This window comes from Corythoichthys intestinalis, chromosome 10, assembly GCF_030265065.1.
Source record: "Corythoichthys intestinalis isolate RoL2023-P3 chromosome 10, ASM3026506v1, whole genome shotgun sequence".
Lineage (NCBI taxonomy): Eukaryota > Metazoa > Chordata > Actinopteri > Syngnathiformes > Syngnathidae > Corythoichthys > Corythoichthys intestinalis.
This window is the reverse complement of record NC_080404.1, coordinates 46,140,764-46,163,415: the sequence shown is the minus strand read 5'-3', so window position 1 is coordinate 46,163,415 and position 22,652 is coordinate 46,140,764.

Genomic DNA, 22,652 nt, shown 5'->3' with positions numbered 1-22,652 from the left:
ATATATATATATATATATATATATACAGTGGTACCTCTACATACGAAGTTAATCCGTTCCAGGAGCTTGTTTGTAAGTCGAAATGGTCGTATGTCGAGCAGGATTTTCCCATAGGAATACATTATAATTCCATTAATTCGTTCCACAGCCCAAAAACCTGCACTAAATCCTTAAAAAATACTGCTGGTACTATTACAAATGGCAATTACATATAGCAAAACAAATAAATAATAAATAAAAATCGGATTAATAATATAATAATAATAATAATTCCTGTAATAGTGTAACGAAACGGGTTCTAATAAGGCGGACGTTTTTTTCTGTACCTGAAGGCACCGCGGCGCTGACGTGACAAAGAGGGAGGGGAGCGGGTGAAAGTTTACTTTCGCTTTCAATGCTTTCTTGAGAACATCGTCAATTGCGGCAGACAGCAGGCGTTTTGTGTTGAATAAGTTGTGAAAGAAATGATGAAAACGTGGCGAAGCTGGCGATTTCTCTGGAGATGTTACCACAATAAGAATTGTCAGCTTAACTTATAAAGACTGGCGAACGATGGTCGGAGGAGGACCGTGGAGATGTATTGTTGAGCCATTTCACAGATGCCCACCCTACGCTCATATTTTTCTGTCATTTGCATCTTCATTTAGAAGGTAAGCGTCAACTTTTTCCTTGTTTCACCACCTGTACCAACCTTTTCTGAAACCTGTGTTGATTTGTCACACAAGAAAATCCGCCATGCATTCGTCTGCGGTGCTGCCATTGTCGTCGTATTTCGAGCATGTCGTCGGATGTAGAAACAAATGGCGAGTCAAATTTTACGTCGGATGTCGAAAAGTTCGTGTGTCGAAGCGATCGTATGTAGAGGTACCACTGTATGTATATATATATATATATATATATATATATATATATATATATATATATATATATATATATATATATATATATATATATATATATATATATATATATATATAGATTAAAAAAAAAAATCCACAAAAATGTGTGGGGATCAAAAAAGCTAATAATTCAAAAAACCGAGGCACTCAAGAAGTTAAAAAATAAAAAGCCTTTATTCAGCTTTGTATAAACTAAAGAGGTGAGTACACGATAATATCGCCTTAAAATCATGACGTCTTTAATCATGCTCTAATGCTCTCACCTCCAGTTAGGGTTTTGCTGTTTAATTTTTTTTTTTTTTTTAAATCCCCTCCTGTTCAAAATTTTTCTTCCCCAGAAAGTTGAGATTTTAAGCTTTCCAATGATGTGTCGCACATGCATATAGGGCAATTTTAAAATTTGGCCCAATTGGGGGTCTCAGAGCAGAACTTCAAGTCACCTTAGCGTAGCGGACACACAGACAAGGCTGAAAAAGCAGTTGCTGCTCTTGCACCCCTAATTGAAATAAACAGCTATATTTTAGGCCAAAAGAACGGTTGTGTTTGATAGAACAATATGTCTATATGCTGCCGTAGTAGTTTCATGGCATACTAAGCCCCTGAACTATTTTTAAGTTGTCCGTTTTACCCTGGAGACCCCCGTTTACAGACACCGCGCAACGCTTTTGTTTAAACCCAGCCATAAAAGAAGGTAATTCAATTTAATATTCGAAATGTCTATCATTTTTAGCTTAGAGTCATTCATTGATCTCTAATATTTAGTTAAAAAAAAAAAAAAAAATGAAATGACTTTATAAAATGATTCACTCGCATGTTTAAACTTTTAAACAAATTACATCACAATGAAAAAATTAGTGTCCGTAAATAGGTCACGTATATCTACCTCATAACTATCGCTTAATTGTGTTTTTTTTTTTTGGAGCTGTCGCATTTTCCCCAATATTTTAGATAAAAAAAATAATCGATCCAAACAAAGAAAATTGTGAAAAAATTTTTTTTAAAAGGGTATATATTTGAAAAAGAAAATCTCGACCATTCCTTGATGTCTACAATTTCTGCATCGCGACCCTTGTTGTTTTATCGTGTTTCAGCCATAAACTTTCCAAAAAGTGTGGCTGTGGCCATGCACAGCTGCGTCTTGACACTGGGTGATACATGCTGAACGGAGTTTTTGGATCGAAATATGGTAAGTACGTGATAATCTCTCGTTAAAATCACGGTGTCTTTAATTATGCTCTCACCTCGAGTAAGGGTTACATTTTTTTAGGGCTGTCAAATGATTAAAATTTTTAATCGAGTTAATTACAGCTTAAAAATTTATTAATTGCAATTCAAACCATCGATAAAATATGCCATATTTGTCTGTAAATTATTGTTGGAATGAAAAGATAAGACACAAGACGGATATATACATTCAACATACGGTACATAAGTACTGTATTTGTTTATTATAACAATAATCAACATGGCATTAACATTATTAACATTCTCTTAAAGCGATCCATGGATAGAAAGACTTGTAGTTCTTAAAAGATATGTGAGAATGTGAGTACAAGTTATAGAAATGTTATATTAAAACCCCTCTTAATGTTTTTGTTTTATTAAAATTTGTAAACATTTCAATCAAAAAATAAACTAGTAGCTCGCCATTGTTGATGTCAATAATTACACCATGCTCATTTATGGTACTAACCTATAAAATCAGCTTGACCCAAACGCCAGCAGAGGGCGCCAAACACCAAAAAACAAGTAACAAGCGGACATTACACTGTACTGTCATTTTAGTCTGTTTGAGCGGGGCATGTGTGTTAATTGCGTCAAATATTTTAACGTGACAAATTTAAAAAATTAATTACCGCCCGTTATCATGATAATTTTGACAGCCCTATTTTTTTAAAATGCCCTCCTGTTCAAATTTTTTTCTTCCCCCAGAAAATTGAGATTTAAGCTTTCCAATGATGTATCAGACGTGCACATAGGACAATTTTGAAATTTGGCCAAATTGGGGGTGTCAGAGCGGAACTTAAAGTCACCTGAGTGTTTTCCGCCTTATATATCTACTGTAATATACATACACATATTAGTTTATAAGTGTGTGTGTCATCTGGCTTTTTCATTTCTCAGCTCTTTGTTTCTTTTGCTGTGTTCTGCATGAATAATGAAGTTAATTTGAATCGCAGTATATTAAGCATCAGTACTGTGTGTGCGGTGTCAATCACATCAATTGCACTTTCCAAAAAAAACAATACACTCTTGTTCTCGTTTTCGTTTTGCCGAACTGAAAGTTAAACTCTAATTTCCCCGATCAGCAATGGATGAGTGAACGTGGCTGCCTCTCTAAACTGTGATTTGTTGGACTTAAAGCTGCTGTTTTAGTATTTGAGGTGACAGACAGATTTGATCATAATTAGACAGCATGCCGTGGGCTTTGATTGGCACGGTAATTGGATTGTCATTGGGGCTGAAAAGCTATTATCTTTGGATCATGCCCCATGAAATTTGTTGGGAAAACTTCTGTGGCCATCATTAAGTCGACCATCTTGGGGTCCCTTCACAAATTAGCTTTGTGTGTGTGTGTGAAGGAAGAGTGAATGTGGAGATGGGGGAGAAAATGGAAAAAAGATACCTGTGCACCACTGGGACCCTTACATCCTCTAAATCTCAGCAAAGACAATCTGGGCTCTATTGATTAATGATATTAGCATAGCAGGTAGCGCTAAGTCGAAAAGCGGCATGCTGGTTTATTGCCCATCGCTCTCGCCTACTCGCCAGCAAAGGGGGGTGGGGGGTCAGCGAGTGAAGGAATGAGATAATGAGTGATAGGTGAGCCTGGGAGGAAAGCGTGGGACAGAGGCAATAGTAGAAAAAAAGGAAACGGCAGGGTGGCTTTTCATTTGCAATTTAGGAATAAGTGGCAATACAAGCTAATGAAAATGAGAACTGAGATGTGAAATAGGTGGCATTCCTCAAAGCCAGATAATTAAGTCAACTTGCACACCTCTTAAAATTTCAAACACTAATACAGATATTTCAGTGGTTTGTGCTTTCCTCATTATGGAGAGAAAAAATAGAAAAAAATAAAAAGCACATTGCAATGCGACCTGGATTTCAACACAAACAGATTTCAGGTTTTATCAAGTCAACTTTATATTTCTCCTTTATAGTCTTGCATTCCAACAGTTGTGAGGCAACAGAAAAAAAAGCTTGGGCAATACACTTGATGTTCATAAATAGGGCTGTGACAAAATATCGAAATGGTGATATATCGAGATACTTTGCATTCTAATAGGGTTATCGATTCGCTCATGCCGAGAATCGAGACATCATTTTAAATCAGGTGTCAATGTTTCAGGAAAAAATAAACAAGTAAATAAGGAACCAATAAGATGTGACCAAAAACCTCCACCATAATAGTATCTCAGTTAACGCTATAGCTGCCATTGATTGGTCAAAACCAAAGCATTCACAGTCACTTAATGCTGCAACGATTAATTGGTTAACTCGAGTAATTCGATTAGAAAAAAGCTTTAAATTAAATTTTGCTGCTTTGACTATTTGTTTAATTAAGTGTTGCGTTGTGATGGTTTGTTTTTAAAGTATTTGCATTAAGTTTTATTGATTTGGGTGGATACACTATCCTCTAGTGGCAACAGTGAATATGACATGAATCATTTAACATAGCTGAATCCCAATTGGTCCCTGTTAAGACCAACATTAGCTAAGTTTTGGATTGAGCAAATATGTTGTTAATAGGGCTGTCAAAATGATCGCGTTAACTGGCGGTAATTAATTTTTTTAATTAATCACGTAAAAATATTTGACGCAATTAACGCACATGCCCCGCTCAAACAGATTAAAATGACAGTGTCATGTCCATTTGTTACTTGTGTTTTTTGGCGGGTTTTCTCTCTGCTGGCGCTTGGGTGCGACTGATTTTATGGGTTTCAGCACCATCCATGAGCATCGTGTAATTATTGACATCAACAATGGCGAGCTAATAGTTTATTTTTGGTTTGAAAATTTCACAAATTTTATTAAAACGAAAACATCAAGAGGGGTTTTAATATAAAAAAAAAAAATTCTATAACTTGTACTAACATTTATCTTTTAAGGACTTCAAGTCTTTCTATCCATGGATCGCTTTAACAGAATGCTAATGATGTTAATGCCATCTTGTTGATTTATTGTTATAATAAACAAATACTGTACTTATGTACAGTATGTTAAATGTATATATCCATTTTATCTTTCCATCCCAACAATAATTTATAGAAAAATATGGCATATTTTATAGATGGTTTGAATTGCGATTAATTACGATTAATTCATTTTTAAGTTGTGATTAACTCGAATAAAAATTTTAATCGTTTGACAGCCCTAGTTTTTAATAGATTCATAATTTAGTTTATAGGCATATTTAGTCAATTTTTGAGGGAATATGTGTTTGAATGATTTGTTAAGGGAATTCTAAAAAAATCTTTAGCATTTTATAGCATTTTAGTTAGTGGACATATTTTTTTTAAATTAAAATCAACAGGAAGTCATCCATAATATGCCCCAAAATCAACAGGAAGTGACTGAAAATCAACAGGTAATGACCTGAAATAGCCCAAAATTACCTTGTTGCCTGGCATTGGCTGCCACTGACGGCCATAGAATTGGGAGGGGCCTGTTTGAAATAGGAGGGGTTCATTTTCTGCCAACCTCCCCGTTCAAATGGATTGGACATCTACTAAAGATAAACTTACAGCAAAATGATGAAGTTTGTTTTTCTGTCTATTAGTTGTTTTGTAGAATATCCTAAAATGATTTCCAGACCAATGTATCGTTGTATCACCAGATCGTGAGATCATTGTTATCGTGAGCTTTGTATCGCAAATCGTATCATATCGTGATGCATCAAGAGGTTCCCACCCCTATTCATGATTATACGTGAGGCTTTAGAATGATTACAAATAGATCCTTCCTCCCAGCTCAAGGATGCTTCTTGGCTGTTCACCGAGCATGCTAAAAAAACAAAACAAAACAAAAAAAACCCTCCCTGCTTGACCTTAGGCTCACCCAAGTCCTCAAGTCAAGTCCAAGACATTAACATAGCCGTGATAGAAGTGGCTCGCTTCATATGCTGAATCTTCATTTAAAGGAGCATACATTTCGCTCACTATATATTCCAATTTTGCATTGATAATCACGGCCTATCATCTGATTTGCATTCAGTAGATGCCATTTAAAATTTGCAGCATTAAATGTCCACAAAAAGACATTAGAACTTTGTGTTTCAGTGTAGGAAGACATTGACTTGGCCGCATAGACATAATTTGCTTTCCCAAATAGTCCACATGTAAATTGATATGTAAGAAAATGCCCCATTAACTTTTTCATTAATGGTTATAAAGCATTGTGTCGTCCGCGGGGCACGGTGCCTTTCATGTGCATGGCCACGCACACGTGGCGAACACACAAATTACCCAAACAACACAACCACTTGCAAATGACGTAACTATATACATGGGACATACAACTATGTGCTTCAAATAACCAATATGCATGAAAGGAATACCTAAGGTCTGATTCCTGTGGTTTATTTTTTGTTCAGTTACATTTCATGGTTTAATAAACAATGTTTTTTTTTTAAACCCTAAAAGGGCACTAATTTAAATCACTGGCCGCCATTGAGGGCACAAGATGTCCAATCCATTCACTGGACTGAAACTTGAGCATTGATAGTCAATCTTCCCAGTTTATATGACTACCATAATTTCTAGACAGTAAACCACACCTGATTATAAGCCGCAAAGGGCCAAATTTCACAACATTTATACAATAAATCCACATATATGCTGTACCTGACTATAAGCCGCAGGTGCCCATTTCTTAACATTGGATATTTACATACCGTAATTTCCCGAATATAACGCACACTTTTTTCCCCCAAAATCAACTTGTAAAATCATGGTGCGCATTATACACGGGTACAGGGATGGAGACAGAAATATATATATATTATATATACATAAAGACCGATTTTTTTTTTAATTTACACGGCCATGTTGTTTTGAAAAAAACGTATGCGGCGATCCGTTGCCGACCATTACGGTACATGACGTCACCATTTTGTTTTGGTAATACTTCACTCTGATTGGTCGAATGATTTCGTCTGTGTTAAATTCTGCTTTTTTCACTCTTCATAAAGCACGGAATTTAGCTTCTTGAACTCATTTGAGTCAACGTTTATTGCAACTCGGCAACTGGGACCATAACAAACGTAACACAACACAGACTTCCTGTGTCCGTCAATTATATCTGTACCCCGGGAAACTCAAACCCAAATAACAATAGTTCCTCTTGTTAGTCAACAGCGATGCGCTCTTTCCGATTTCCGACTTCAGTCCCCACTTTTATTTTACCGTATCAATACATGGAAGAAACATTTATTCATCATGATGAAAGGAATAAGTTATACAGCAGCCTTTAAAAGAAAAGTCACATCTGTTTTCTCCTGGATTCTGGTAAGTTTGTCAGTTTACAGTAATGTTTTGAACTACCAATGTGCTATGCTTGTGCTGTGTTTGACCAGTCAGTAAAATGATATTTCTGTATCTGTACACGAGCTCTGTTTTCTTGTATTCTTCTATTTATTGGTGCTAAAATTAGGGTGCGCGTTATACATGGGTACAATAATTTCCCCTAGATTTTACAAGTACATTTGGGGTGCGCGTCATACACGGTTTCACCTTATATTCGGGAATTTACGGTAAATATGACACAGAAATATTTGATAGATCAACAATATATTCATTAACCAGATAATAACGCATCAACATCACCAACTCATGTTGTCTGAATGTTTAAAAACAAACTAACTATAAAAATAGGTCACTACATTCGCAAACATATATAATCCACTTTACCTTGCCTTCTAAACTTGAAGCTGATGAAATCATCTTAACTCATTTGCTCCCCAAAATGTATAAATACGTTCTATTTTTGATTGTTTCAGTGTCCCAAAAACGTATTTATACGTCTTTTACGTTTTTTTTTTTTTTCACACGAGACATCTCTAGGTTCTGATGCAAGTTCGCTCCAAAGCACAAGGCTCAAAATCCATTTTAAAGCATTAAAACTGGTCACTGGAGGTCAGTAGCGCATTTGGTAAGAACTCATATTGGACCATGAAAGGAAATGAATGAAGAGAAATCGTCAGGAAGTTGGAAGAAGTAAGAAGCATGAGTAAAACGTGGAGAACGATGTAAACACAAGGCACATGCCCCACACAAGTTCCCTAGGTGAATTCTGATATGAGATAGTGGTCACTACAAAAGAAAGATTCAAAAAAATCTATCTTGATGAGACAGACAGGCGGTGATGAGGGAACAATTTACCCGTCTGCCGCGGCCACAACAGCGTCATCTCTCAGTTCAATAGTTTAGTTATGTGTAAATAAATTGTTACATTGCGATCAAAAGCTCTATTTGTCTTGTTGTTTATGTTATTTTGTAGAAGGAAAACATTATTCAGATGTTTGGGATGTCACAAAAGCAAAAAATAGCTGTGTTAAAGTCAAAGTTATGTTTGAAATGTATGCTTTTTAGGGCTGTCAAACGATTAAAATTTTTAATCGAGTTATTCAAAGCTTAAAAATTAATTGATCGTAATTAATCGCAATTCAAACCATCTATAGACCCTACTCACGTGACGTCACAGCCACGTCCCCGCGCCATGTTGTCCGGATACTAGTCATGTTAATGCATTAGCGCTTCGTAAATTCCTCCTATTATGGCGTGTTTTTCTGCTCGTTAACATTAATAATCAAAATGGTGAAGTCGTGTGTGGCGGTCGGTTGCAAAAACAGAGAAGATAGACGGAGAGACTTGAATTTTTACCGTATTCCGAGAGACCCGAAGAGGAGACCGAGATTGACTGCTGCAATTCGACGAGAAAACTGGGCTCCAAACGACTACCACAGATTACGTAGTAGTCATTTTATATCTGGTAAGATGCATTTAATATATATTTAGAGGGTTTTGGGCTGAGAACCACAATTAAGATCATTGCTAGGCTAATCGCCGACAACATACACTCAGACGTTGTGAATGAACTACCTGAAAATATATAATTATAAGGGGATAATCAGACAGTTGTCATACAATTAATTTACAATTTCACTATTGAGGTCAAAAGCCAAAAAATACATTCAACTAGGGACAATCTGGAGTAGTGCTATCGCACTTCATATTTATTGCGTATTATATATGTATACAGTGAGAGTGCTATCGCTAAACCGTATAAACATTAAAAGCCCTAGCTCCACTGACAAATGATATGAAATACATTAGACTTGACAGTGGATGTTAGCAAGAACAAAAGATTTTGAATTGAAAATTTCGTAACTCACCTTCCGAGCACAAGATTCCTGCCGAATTTTCGTGTACGAGGACCTGTTTCACCCAACCAGCAACGTAGCATTTATAAGCCTCCAAGCTCTTAAAGTTTTTCAAACTTTCGTGAGAATAGGCTGATTTTGTGTGGACAAGATAGTTGTAAATATCAGGATATCAGATGTCAGGCGAAGCCAGCGGGTCGAAAAACATCGATTCAGGCATCAAATACGGATCTGGCGAATGGATAAACTGAAGCTTTTCCACGTAACGCCTTTTATGCAACGGATCCAATGAGTTTACAGCGTCAGATAACACCGGGGCTTCCATGATTTGCTCTATAACTTGCTCGACTAATTGAAAACAATGAGAATAGGTCTGAAAAAGAGGTACAATATGGCGGCCGGAAACAGCGACACGCCCATTTTGTGACGTAGGTGAGTAGGGTCTATAAAATATGCCATATTTTTCTGTAAATTATTGTTGGAATGGAATGATAAGACACAAGACGGATATGTACAGTACATTCAACATACGGTACATAAGTACTGTTTTTGTTTATTATAACAATAAATCAACAAGATGGCATTAACATTATTAACATTCTGTTAAAGCAATCCATGGATATAAAGACTTGTAGTTCTTAAAAGATAAATGTTAGTACAAGTTATAGAAATTTTATATTAAAACCCCTCTTAATGTTTTCGTTTTAATAACATTTGTAAAATTTTCAATCAAAAAATAAACTAGTAGCCCGCCATTGTTGATGTCAATAATTACACAATGCTCATGGGTGCTGAAGCACATAAAGTCAGTCTCACCCAAGAGCCAGCAGAGGGCGACAAAACTCCAAAAAACACAAGTAACAAGTGGACAGTGCACTGTGCTGTCATTTTAGTGTGTTTGAGTGTGGCATGTGCGTAAATTGCGTCAAATATTTTAACGTGATTAATTTGAAAAATTAATTACCGCCCGTTAACGCGATCATTTTGACAGCCCTAATGCTTTTACAAAAAGCTCAATTTCTCTGTTTTTTCATCAGAAATTGGAAAATTGCTCAAACTAAGCTATTTTCTAATGCTGATATCTGAAGAATGGAAAAAGATATGAACTTACTTTTTTCCTGCTGAAAGAAGAATGTCCAATCTTTCTTTTGGTGGGTTCCATGTTCATATAGCAATAGAACAGAATTTTCTGTGGGCCTTGCAAAGTCATTCAAAATCTAGTAAAACGGGCGGGAACAAAGGGGGTTGCTCCGGTCAAAATGGCTGGGAGTGAATGAGTTAAAAACGGTTAACAGCTAGCACTAGCTCTTTTAAAGCAACTTTGTTGTAGCATACAGTGGAAATAAAGTCCTCCGAGTGCCAGTTACAACAGCTAATCAACACTAGCATCGCATTCTCTTGTAGCAGCATTTGGTATCAGAAGAGCCATATTCATCTATAAAATCCTAAGTTTTTGTGTAGGTCTGACGAGCTTCTGGCAAACTTTATCGGTGCTAGTGTAGCGACTGAGAGATATGTCATGGCAAAATTTGGAAAGCCATTCTTTCAAAATATGTCTAATTATCCATTTTGTTATTTTTAGCAAGAAAATATGAAGCTCATTTATTAAAAAAAAACAAAAAAATCCATAAATAAGCCACTTAAACCGTAGGGTAGAAACGGCGAGAAAAAAGTAACGGCTCATAGTCAGAAAAATATGGTACTATTGGGGGGAAAAAAGCTTTTGGAGCTGTCACCAGTGTCTATCTTTTTTTTCTTCATTTTTATACCATTAATTTAATTTGTATTAACATTGTATTAATCAATAAGTGTATTTATATGTTTATAAAGAACAAGAACAATGCAATAAGGTTTAATAATTTTAAAACTATATAACAATAACTGCTATTCTTTAAGTGTATTTAAATTACCACAAATAGTCATTTGCTCTATAAATAAAGGGGGTAAACTTTTGAATACCTGTTCTGTAGTGACCACTGTCCATGAAAGGTTTAAATCCATTTTCTATAGCAGTTGTTAGCAATGGAGTTGTGGCAGAGTGGTGACCAGTCACCAGTCAATTATTCTCAGAGCACATATTGAATAGGCAATCAATTAAGGGTCTTCAATTAACTCAACATTGTTTTGGGACGTGGGCTGCTAGTACACAAAAAACCTACAAAGTCGACAAAGTCCAGAGCGATATTTGAAGTATTACTACTAAAAACAGCACAATGGTAGTGAAAATTGCCATTTTGGGTTGTATTTCTCATCAATTTTGTTTAATATAGTTGCAAAATTTTCATTATTTCATGATTGCAAAATCTTTCATTTTTAAACACATGCACAAACCACAAATCAAATACACTTTGAGATATCCTGATCTAACACCAGTCACATTTGAACTATTTCTTAATTACATTTTCAAGAAAGCAGATTAACTTTACATAAAATCTGAGGCTTTTTTAGAAATATTGTACATAATTTCTAAGTGAACAATTATTTAGGAGAATCCATAACAGAATCCAAAATAAGCAACACAACTATTTACCTTTAAAGAGGTACCACATGCCTATCTCACAGTCTCAATCTAAAATTGAGCTTCAACGTATTTCTAATGAAAGAATTTAGTTTGAATTTTGCGAGTGTACTTCAGTCGATTGTTGGTGGCTTTAATTTGTTTGTTTCATGTCTCTAACCCTTCAATAACTGTCAACTGTAGTAGAAAATCTTACACTATCCTATTTTCAATTTACTTACATTTACAGTACTTATGTCTTACCAACTTCCGCCAGAAATTAATGTCTGTATTTATTTACAAACTAATACTGTGTTATATTTCCATTAAATTACAACATAACCCTTTGGCTCTGTTTCATCAATTTTAGGGCCACTTGGGGGCAGCAGACATTCTATCAAATAAAAATATCTCTACATACACAAATGTAGCAGATGCCTATTTTACATCTTACCCTAAACACTGCATAATATAAAGTATATTTGAAGATATGTTTATAGCCTAGCAAACGCAACATGGTTTTTAGTCCATTTTTAAAGGCCACTTTTAAAGTTTAGGTTTTTGACCAGATGGCCAAGCTCAGGTCTGCTTGCACATTTATTTTTTTCTCCACTGGCAGGGATTGCCAAATGTAACTGTTTTTCAATTTTGAACTCTGAACTCCGGTCAGAAGCAAACTGCTGCTGCAAAGGGCAGCAGTTTAACACCCACCTGTGCTTCACCTCCTTACCACACCTCCTACAAACTACAGTGCTGGCCAAAAGTATTGGTACCCCTGTAATTCTGTCAGATAATGCTCAATTTCTTCCAGAAAATGATTGCAATTACAAATACTTTGGTAGTATTATCTTCATTTATTTTGCTTCCAATTAAAAACCACAAAAGAGAATGAAAGAAAAAATTAAATCATGATCATTTTACACGAAACTCCAAAAATGGGCCGGACAAAAGTATTGGCACCCTCAGCCTAATACTTGGTAGCACAACCTTGAGACAAACAACCGCTTCCAGTATCCTTCAATGAGTTTCTTATAATGCTCTGCTGGAATTTTAGACCATTGTTCTTTGGCCAACTGTTCCAGGTCTCCGAGATTTGAAGGGTGCCTTCTCCAAACTGTCATTTTCAGATCTCTCCAAAGGTCTTCTATATGGCAGGGGTCCCCATCCGCCGGGCCACGGACCGGTACCAGTCCGTGGCGCATTTGCTACAGGTCGCACAGAAATAATATTTTATTAACGACCGCATTCTGGCCGAATTAACTTTGGCCTGTGCCCCTGCTTAACACATCAATATCCCCGTCTACTCTGGATATACAGTAATACTACAGTATAGATTAGAACGTCGTCATAGAAATCCATTGATTGGACTGCAAGCAGTACATCTTGTTTTGTATATATAATATACAGGGGTGCACATAATTTTTTTGCCCAGGTTCTCAGAGGAGGACCTGGAGATGTGACTTGGTCCTCATTGAGCTTGAGAGCCGACCCGCCTGATGCGATAAAATTATGACAAGCTTTACTTAGAGCCAATTACCTTTAATTAATTATATTAACAATTAATGCTCGATTAACATCAACTGGCACAACAAAATTGCCATTACTTCGAAGTGAAATGTAAAGAAATAAATATAAAAGCACCAATTCAAAATAAAGGGCATTATTCGGCTCCCACGTTAACTCCAAGCCTTTGTAAAAGTGGGATGCCCTCCTCCTCATAAGAGCTCATTGAACGTACATGTTTAGCTTTCTGAAATGCGAGCAAAAACACGTTTGTCAGTGCATAGCGCTGTGCAGGGCGAGTGGGGTGCTGTCTGACATCGATAGTTTGCTTAAGTGCCACATGCTCTGTTTTTTTCGTGCTTTTCAAAGTTTGGATGGCTGAAATTCTTTGACCCTACTACATAAAATGCGCTGCTTTTATTAGCGACATTGGAATTCTCACGGAAAATTTTGTACCACATTTCTGTGCAAGCATCATTTGCTTCTAGCCATGGTACCTACCTCCTGCAGCCACTTTTCACCAAATGTCCTTTTTTTTCGGTAGCTCCGGTGACGTCTCTCTCGTCTGTCTGTCTTTTGACGGGGGTGGGGGAACACGGAAATAATTACCGGTACTCAGTGGGGCCTGCCTCTTTGACATTTTGAGAAGTGATTTTCTCGTGTCCGCCGCAAATACAGTGGTCAGCCATCGGTACGCAAAAGCGTATGGAATCCGTTGAGTGCCCGCGCGTTTGTCTACGTCCAGTGCGCATGCGCGCATGCGGACCACTTATGTGTACCCCTGATAATATATCTATTTGCACTTGTCCTCCATAATAATGCATGACTAAGCCCCGGGCGCAGCACATTTGTTCCCCCACACTAGCAAAAATAACTGGAAAACAGACGTCTTTGGAGAGATTTTTTACGGTGAAAAAGGGCACCTGACGAGCCAGAAGATGAGCCTATAACCTCGAAGACCCACAAACTGCGAAGGAGTGGATTCATGACCCGTTTGTGAATAAACTGAGTGATTCGAGCATGTCTGTGCAACAGGAGGATCATCTTGTAGAAATCGCAAATGACGGCGACCTTAAACGTACATTTGAGACAATTAAAGTCATTCCTGAATATCCTGACAGCGCTACGAGAACACTGAAAACCTTGCTACAATTTCCAACATCGCATCTTTGTGAAGCAGGCTTCTTAATTAATGCTAAACGACGCGGCGAAGGCGTCAAGGGTGAGCTAGCGGTGTGCAGCTAAAATGGCAGGATGAGTCTGAGGAGAATTTTTGTCCATCCACGATCAAACGTAAGTTAATATTCCTTTCTTTAAAGAAAGTTTGTAGCGTTTACTTTGGAATCGCTGCATTCGCGGCCATTTTTTAATGTTACGCGCATGCACAAAACCGCATAGTTGCAGTTTTTGATGGGTTTCAAAATTTGTCAAAACATCGGGCCGTGAAAAAAAGACCCAAATCACACCGGTCCGTGGTGCAAAAATGGTTGGGGACCCCTGTTCTGTGGGATTCAGGTCTGGACTCATTGCTGACCACTTTAGAAGTCTCCAGTGGTTTCTCTCAAACCATTTTCTAGGGCTTCTTGAAGTGTGTTTTGGGTCATTGTCCTGCTGGAAGACCCATGACCTCCGTAGGAGACCCAGCTTTCTCACACTGGGCCCTACATTTGTTATGATATGGGATCCAAACACAGACTTTGAAATTAAAAGTATTTATTACAAAATCGAGAACAAAGGGAAAACGCCAAAACACGCGAGAGAAAAATGCAAAGCAAAAAGGGCACGAACCGAGTCGCCGAGAGAACTAAGGGGAAGGCAACAATGGCCAGAAAAAGCTGAATCAAATAACAGCAAAGTCCACAAAAAAATACTTACAGCAATGTGATAACAAAAAGATACAACCGTAACAGGCAAGAGATCTCCAGAAGACGCACGTAGCCGTTGTAAGCAAGAAAGTATAATGCAATAGTCAGACACTCGTACACTGTGACACCAGTCTTTAAATAACGAGTGCTCCAAATGCGCCACTGTGTAGCACAGCCCCGCCCATCCAGCTGAATCATGTGCTGGAATGGAAAGAAAAGAACTGAGAAGGCACATAAACATGACAACATTATGCTGCAAAATTTGTTGGTAGTCTTCAGACTTCATAATGCCATGCACACGGTAAAGCAGTCCAGTGCCAGAGGCAGCAAAGCAACCCCAAAACATCAGGGAACATCCATCATGTTTGACTGTGGGGACCGTGTTCTTTTCGATGAAGGCCTCGTTTTTCCTGTAAACTATGTTGATGCCTTTTTCCCAAAAAGCTCTACTTTTCTCTCATCTGACCAGAGAACATTCTTCCAAAATGTTTTTGGCTTTCTCAGGTAAGTTTTGGCATACTCCAGCCTGGCTTTTTTATGTCTCTGGGTCAGAAGTGGGTTCTTCCTGGCTATCCTACCATAGAGTCCCTTTTTATTCAGATGCCAACGGATTGCACATGTTGACACTGTTGTTGCCTCAGACTACAGGACAGCTGGAACTTGTTTGGATGTTAGTCGAGGTTCTTTATCCACCATCCGCACAATCTTTCGTTGACATCTCCAGTCAATGTTCATTTTCTGTCCACATTTAGGGAGGTTAGCCACAGTGCCATGGGCTTTAAACTTTTTGATGACACTGCACACGGTAGACACAGGAACATTCAGGTCTTTGAAGATGGACTTGTAGCCCTGAGATTGCCCATGCTTCCTCACAATTTTGCTTCCCAAGTCCCCAGACACTTCTTTGGTCTTTCTTTTCTCCATGCTCAATGTGGTACACACAAGGACAGAGGTTGAGTCAACTTTAATCCATTTTAACTGTCTGCAAGTGTGATTTAGATATTGCCACCACCTGTTATGTGCCACAGGTAAGTAACAGGTGCTGTAAATTACACAAATTAGAGAAGTATCACGTTTTTTCAGAGGGTGCCAATAATTTTGTCCGGCCCATTTTTGGAGTTGTGTAAAATGATTATGATTTAGTTTTTTTTCCATTCTCATTTGTGTTTTTTCATTGCAAACAAAATTAATGAAGATATTACTACCAAAGCATTTGTAAATGCAATCATTTTCTGACAGAAATTGAGCATTATCTGACAGAATTGCAGGGGTGCCAATACTTTTGGCCAGCACTGTATATTAATTTACTGAATCTTGTTGGACAATACATTGTATTTAGTATTTGTGTCATGTAATCATTCCATCTCCACTCCACCCCTCACCAAGAGCACTGAAAAAGTTAATGTGCCTACTGTTCAGCCAACATGACAAGCACTTATCCCTGAGCGTTTGAAGGCTACTGAAGGTAAAGAATGATAGCTCTGTTGTAAGTCTCACTTGATACACACTGCTAGGAAGTAAAACCATAGCAATATTTATATAGGACCAAACACAGGTAGCACGAGCTAAGTGTTTGTGTTGATGTGCGTACGGTTCAAATATGCAAGTTGCTGATAATTCACCACAGTAACAAAGTTGGCCAACAGTCAGAAAGAAACAATAGATCAAATAATAGAGGGGGTTACAGTCTTAGATTGATGAATGCACATGTCAAAGTTACACAGTATGCAGAACACAAAGCTAAGATTAACTGGAAGTTACCATTGTGAATCTCAAAACAAAGAGATTTTATGATTCAATGCCAAACCATAAAAAGGTTTTGAGAGCCTCATGACATTTTTTTTCGTTATACATGTAATGCTAACACAATTAGTGGTCGGTTAATTTGGACCTGGCCGAAAGTCAACTGTTGGTATTTTTCTTACATAGCCCTACATCACTTAAAGATCCCAAAGGGCTTCACTGACAAAAGGTTGACATTAAAATTAGGGCTGTCAAACGATTAAAATTTTTAATCGAGTTAATCACAGCTTAAAAATTAATTAATAGTAATTAATCGCAATTCAAATCATCTATAAAATATGCCATATTTTTCTGTAAATTATTGTTCGAATGGAAAAATAAGACACAAGATGGAAATATACATTCAACATACTGTACATAAGTACTGTTTTTGTTTATTATAACAATAAATCAACAAGATGGCATTAACATTATTAACATTCTTTCAAAGCAAGAAGTCCCTCCAGAAACTGCAGCTCCTCCAGAGCTCAGCAGCACGCCTCATCACTCGAACCCCCGCAACACACCACATGCCCCATCCTCCGTCAACTTCACTGGCTTCCCGTCAAACAAAAAATCAACTACAAGATCCTCATCATCACCTTCAAAATACTCCATGTCCTGGCCCCTCCCTACCTTTGTGATCTTCTCCGTCTAAACAATCCAACCCGTTCACTTCCCTCTACCACTATTCTTCCCCTCTCCGTCCCCCATGTCCGCCTCTCCACCTTTGGTTCCAGAGCTTTTAGTCATTGCGCCGCCCAGCTCTGGAACTCCCTGCCCCCGATATCCGCAGCATATCTACTCTATCACTTTTTAAATCTAGACTGAAAACACACCTGTTCACTCTTTCTTACCCACCATAACCCCTAGCTGTTATATTTTTACTTCTTTTTATTGTGCTTTTAATTTTTTTATCCTTTTATTACCTTCTTATCGTACTGTGATTCCATGTCTCTTGTGAAGCGTCTTTGTGTGTTTTGAAAAGCGCTCTAGAAATAAAATGTATTATTATTATTATTATTATTATTATTATTATTAAAGTGATCCATGGATAGAAATACTTGTAGTTTTTAAAAGATAAATGTTAGTACAAGTTATAGAAATTTTATATTAAAACCCCTCTTAATGTTTTTGTTTTAATAAAATTTGTAAAATTTTCAAACAAAAAATAAACTAGTAGCTCGCCATTGTTGACATCAATAATTACACAATGCTCATGGGTGGTGCCATAAAATCAGTCGCACCCAAGCGCCAGCAGAAGGCAACAAAACACAAAAAAACACAAGTAACAAATGGACATGAAACTGTCATTTTAATCTGTTTGAGCGGGGCATGTGCGTTAATTGCGTCAAATATTTGAACGTGATTAATTTAAAAAAATAATTTCCGCCCGTTAATACAATAATTTTGACAGCCCTAATTAAAATATACAAAATAAATCGATGAAAACAAAATGGAGAAAAGTGTATGAGTAATAATCATGGTACCCACTGATCTAAACCTCTTAAACTGTCAAGAAAAAAACTAAAATTAAAAAATATAGGGAAATGTTGTGCATTTTTAGGAGATATAATATGGAAAATTCAGGTATGATGGTAGTGACAATAACGCTTGACATTAAGTAGATTTAGTAGGTGCCAATATATGAAAAACATGAACTTCAGCAGCTAAAGGAGCAAGCACACAAAAATAATAAAATATCTCCTAATCTTTTTACAGCATATTATTTATAGAAAGTATTTTGAACCCACTCTATATTGACGTAAGAATTGTATTTTTTTCCCCCCAGTTTTAGGCCATTTATATATGTAACTCTTTGTATTAAGTGGCCCGTATGACATTATAAAAGATTAACAGGCAAATTTAGCCAGTTAGTGTGAGGGCAGTAATATAAATGATGACTCTATGAGGGTTAGCTATTGTACATTCAATTAAGTAACAATGCCTCCTTAAGGCATTTATGTTATATGGCCATCACGACAGCGGTCCTCCCTGCCCGATGAGCGCCCAAATCTGCTAATCTTACCAAACAGGGTGGTGAGGGGGGATACTAAATCTCACAATGTTTTCAGGCGAACGCCTTAACTCGGTGGAGAACCAATTGAAAGAACCGATGCGTAGCCAGGGGCAGAAGAAGACTGGAAATCTGATAGATAAACAAATAGAATCATAAAAAGGCTGGGAGATGTCGAAGTGGTAATTCTGTGGGAGTTCATTAGGGGAGAAATGGAAGAATAAGAAGTAGAGCGCTAAACGGTGGATGACATTACCTCTAATGTGGCTCCCCTGCTGAGTTTGTGATAGGGTGGCGGCTCCCAGTGAAAATAGGGTTTTAGCATGACGCCAGGTTTGAGAACGACAAACTCCTCACTAAATAGGATTCTTTAAAAGCAATGTACAGTTTTATTGTGGAAAACAACTCCAAATTGGGTTTTCAAATGTGTTCAGGCACATGGCCAAGTTGTGGCTATATGGACAAATGAGTTTCATGGTGAGGTGAATTTGTTTTGTTTTGAGCAGTAAGCGTAACATACCCCTAAACAACTCATCCCGTGTGCCTAAATTTAAATGTTACTCTACCCTATTGGCCATCAAAGGTGGATATTAATGCGTTACATTGACTCCATTACATTTACATTTTGTTTTGAGCAGTAAGCGTAACATACCCCTAAACAACTCATCCCGTGTGCCTAAATTTAAATGTTACTCTACCCTATTGGCCATCAAAGGTGGATATTAATGCGTTACATTGACTCCATTACATTTACTTGAGTACATTTTTTTTTTAAAATGTACTTTTTAGAGTAGTTCTCCCGCACAGTACAGTGTTATAAAAAAGTATCTAAACCTTTTGGAATTTCTTACATTTCTGCATAAAATCGCCATCAAATGTGATCTGATCTTTGTCAAAATCAGACAGATGTAAAAACAGTGTCTGTTTTAACTAAAACCACCCAAACATTTATAGGTTTTCATATTTTAATGAGGATAGCATGCAATGATAGAAGGGGGAAACATAAGTAAGTGAACCCTATGCCTAAGGAGACTTAAAGAGCAATTGAAACCAATTTTTACCAAACAATTTAAGTCAGGTGTGTGCTCAATCACTGATGAGTGGTTTAAAGCTGCCCTGCCCACTATAAAACCCACACCCGGTAAGAATAGTCTTGATGAGAAGCATTGTCTGATGTGCATCATGACTCGGTCAAAAGAGCTGTCTGAAGACGTGCGATCAAGGATTGTTGATTTGTATAAAGTTTGGAAAGGATACAAAACCATCTCTAAAAGATTGGATGTTCATCAATCGACAGTCAGAGAAGTTATCTACAAATGGAGAGAGTTTGGCACTGTTGCTTCTCTCTCTAAGGAGTGGCCATCCACCAAAGATGATGCCAAGAGTTCAGCGCAGAATACTCAGAGAGGTAAAAAAGAACCCTAGAGTGACTGCTAAAGACTTACAGAAATCACTGGCACAGTCCACTATCTCCGTGCACACATCAACTACTGTATATGTAAAACTATGGCCAATAATTGTGTTCATGGGAGCACTCCACGGAGGAAGCCACAGCTGTTTAAAAAAAACATTGTTGCTCATTTAATGTTCACAAAAAGGCACTTGGACACTCCACACAAGTTTTGGAAAAATATTTTGTGGACTGATGAAACCAAAGTTGAATTGTTTGGGAGTAACACACAAGGTCATGTGTGGAGGAAAAATGGAACAGCTCACCAACATCAAGACCTCATCCCCACCGTGAAGCATGGTGGAGGGAGCATCATGAATTGGGGCTGCCAAATCGGCAATTGCTTGGGAATACTAGGAGTATTTGTCTTGGGAAAGGTCGAGTCGGCCTCTGCTGGGTTTTCTAGTGTTAAAGTGTTTCAAGAAAAGATACTGGATGCAGATGGTTTTGAAACAAAGCAAACAGCACAATATTTAGGGGCAGTATACATGGCAACTCTGCGACACAAAGACACAATGACTGAGTTGCGGATTCGCCTCGCATGTATATGGTGTTGGCGAAGACGAAAAATTCTGAATCCTGCCTCCAAAGTGGAAGAATCAGATTGCGGGGGGTTGAGGGGGGCTTCCTCGGCATGCATATCAAAGGCTCCTGCAGCGCGAGAACGCGTCATTAATGTCAGCACTCGTACACGTCACATTGGGCGTGCGCAGCGGTGCTACTAAACATTAAAAACAGCAAATATGGCGGAATGTCATCTTTAATTTATTGTTTTAATAATATTTTTAAATTAAATATGTTGAACGTTTCAATTTTTGTGCCTTTTTGAGCAAAAGAAAAATGACATTGCTTCGAGTCGGCGGGCATGTTTTTTTTCCGGGCTGAGGGAGCTTGGTAGGGTCAAAGTGCATCATTCTCTGTCGCCCAGTAAATCTGCACTGCCCCCTAGACCTGGCATGAATACTACATCGTTTTCATGCGGAATCGCGACATTGTTCAAATGGAGACGCAAATGCAAATGCAAATTTGACAGTTTTCGTATTCTCAGAGAGTCACCATGTAAACGTCCCCTTACTCACTGACCTGCGCCTTGTGTTGGTTAAAACCACTTGTTAAAGTTTTTAATGTCAGAGAAAGTCTGTTTTTAAGCTTGGCTCAGTATACATGCTGTACTGTTTCATTATTCAAATGCAGTAAGCTGAAACAATATCACAATCAGGGGTCGCGTTAACCGAATATTTTCCGTCGTTGACCGGTTTTTTAAAACGGTTACGGAAAAAACTGAAGTCCATCCGTCATTTTGACAGGTTGCAATTCACACCCCAGACCACAGGGTGGCAAGTGAGCATATTAATTAGTTATTGTCTCTCTTGATGCATGACGTCGTTGGCCTTACTCGGAAAAATGTTAAGGCAACTGAGTGTTTGCTTAGCACGGCCAGACTGTTCTCCCTGTATTTTTCAAACACTGAGAGAAAAGTCTGGGACACAGCCTCTCGAGTAGGTACAAAATCAATCGACAAATCAGATTTGTTTATTTGCGTGACGTGTTCTTCACGAGCAACGTCACTCTTGCGCGCCGAAAGTCGTCTCTAGAACAACACGGATGGCGAACGGGAGAGCCGAGAATATGTTCCAATCCGCGGTAAATTCAGTTTTAAATGAGCTAAAACACATCGACACGAGTCATTGACAACAGTCTGTCTCTCGCTAGCCATGTTGAATAAACTCCGTTCTCCTCGTATGTTTACTTCCGCGCTCAAGTCCCTCCTCCTGCCCTCGTCGCTTTGCTAACCGCACATCTGCCCCTCGCTGATTGGTGAACTCCGCTGTCTGTTTGCCTCTTGTTAAGCTTATTCGGACAGAATATTAATTAAAAATGAATGAAAACTAAATACTATTGTATATGTCATTATTATCATTTTAAAAATGTAAGCGACGGGTAAAAATAGATTATGACCGGATTTTTATGACACTGTCAGTCAAAATGACAGACAACGAAAAAGTCTAGCGCAACCACTGATCACAATATACAGCAATTTACAGACATACTCATGTATCTTTTGTTGTAAGGCGGTCTGATTCCCTGCGGTTCTTGAAGACTACGCCAAAAGGTAAACAAATGTTTGCCTTAAATTAATTTGCTGTATAATCTATTGAAGTGCTGAATCCTTTGCTTGCTTAGTCCGTAAATATTTTACAAAGGCATCGGAAGACTTCCTAACGGTTCTATTATTATCAGTGGGTGTCGTTTGCT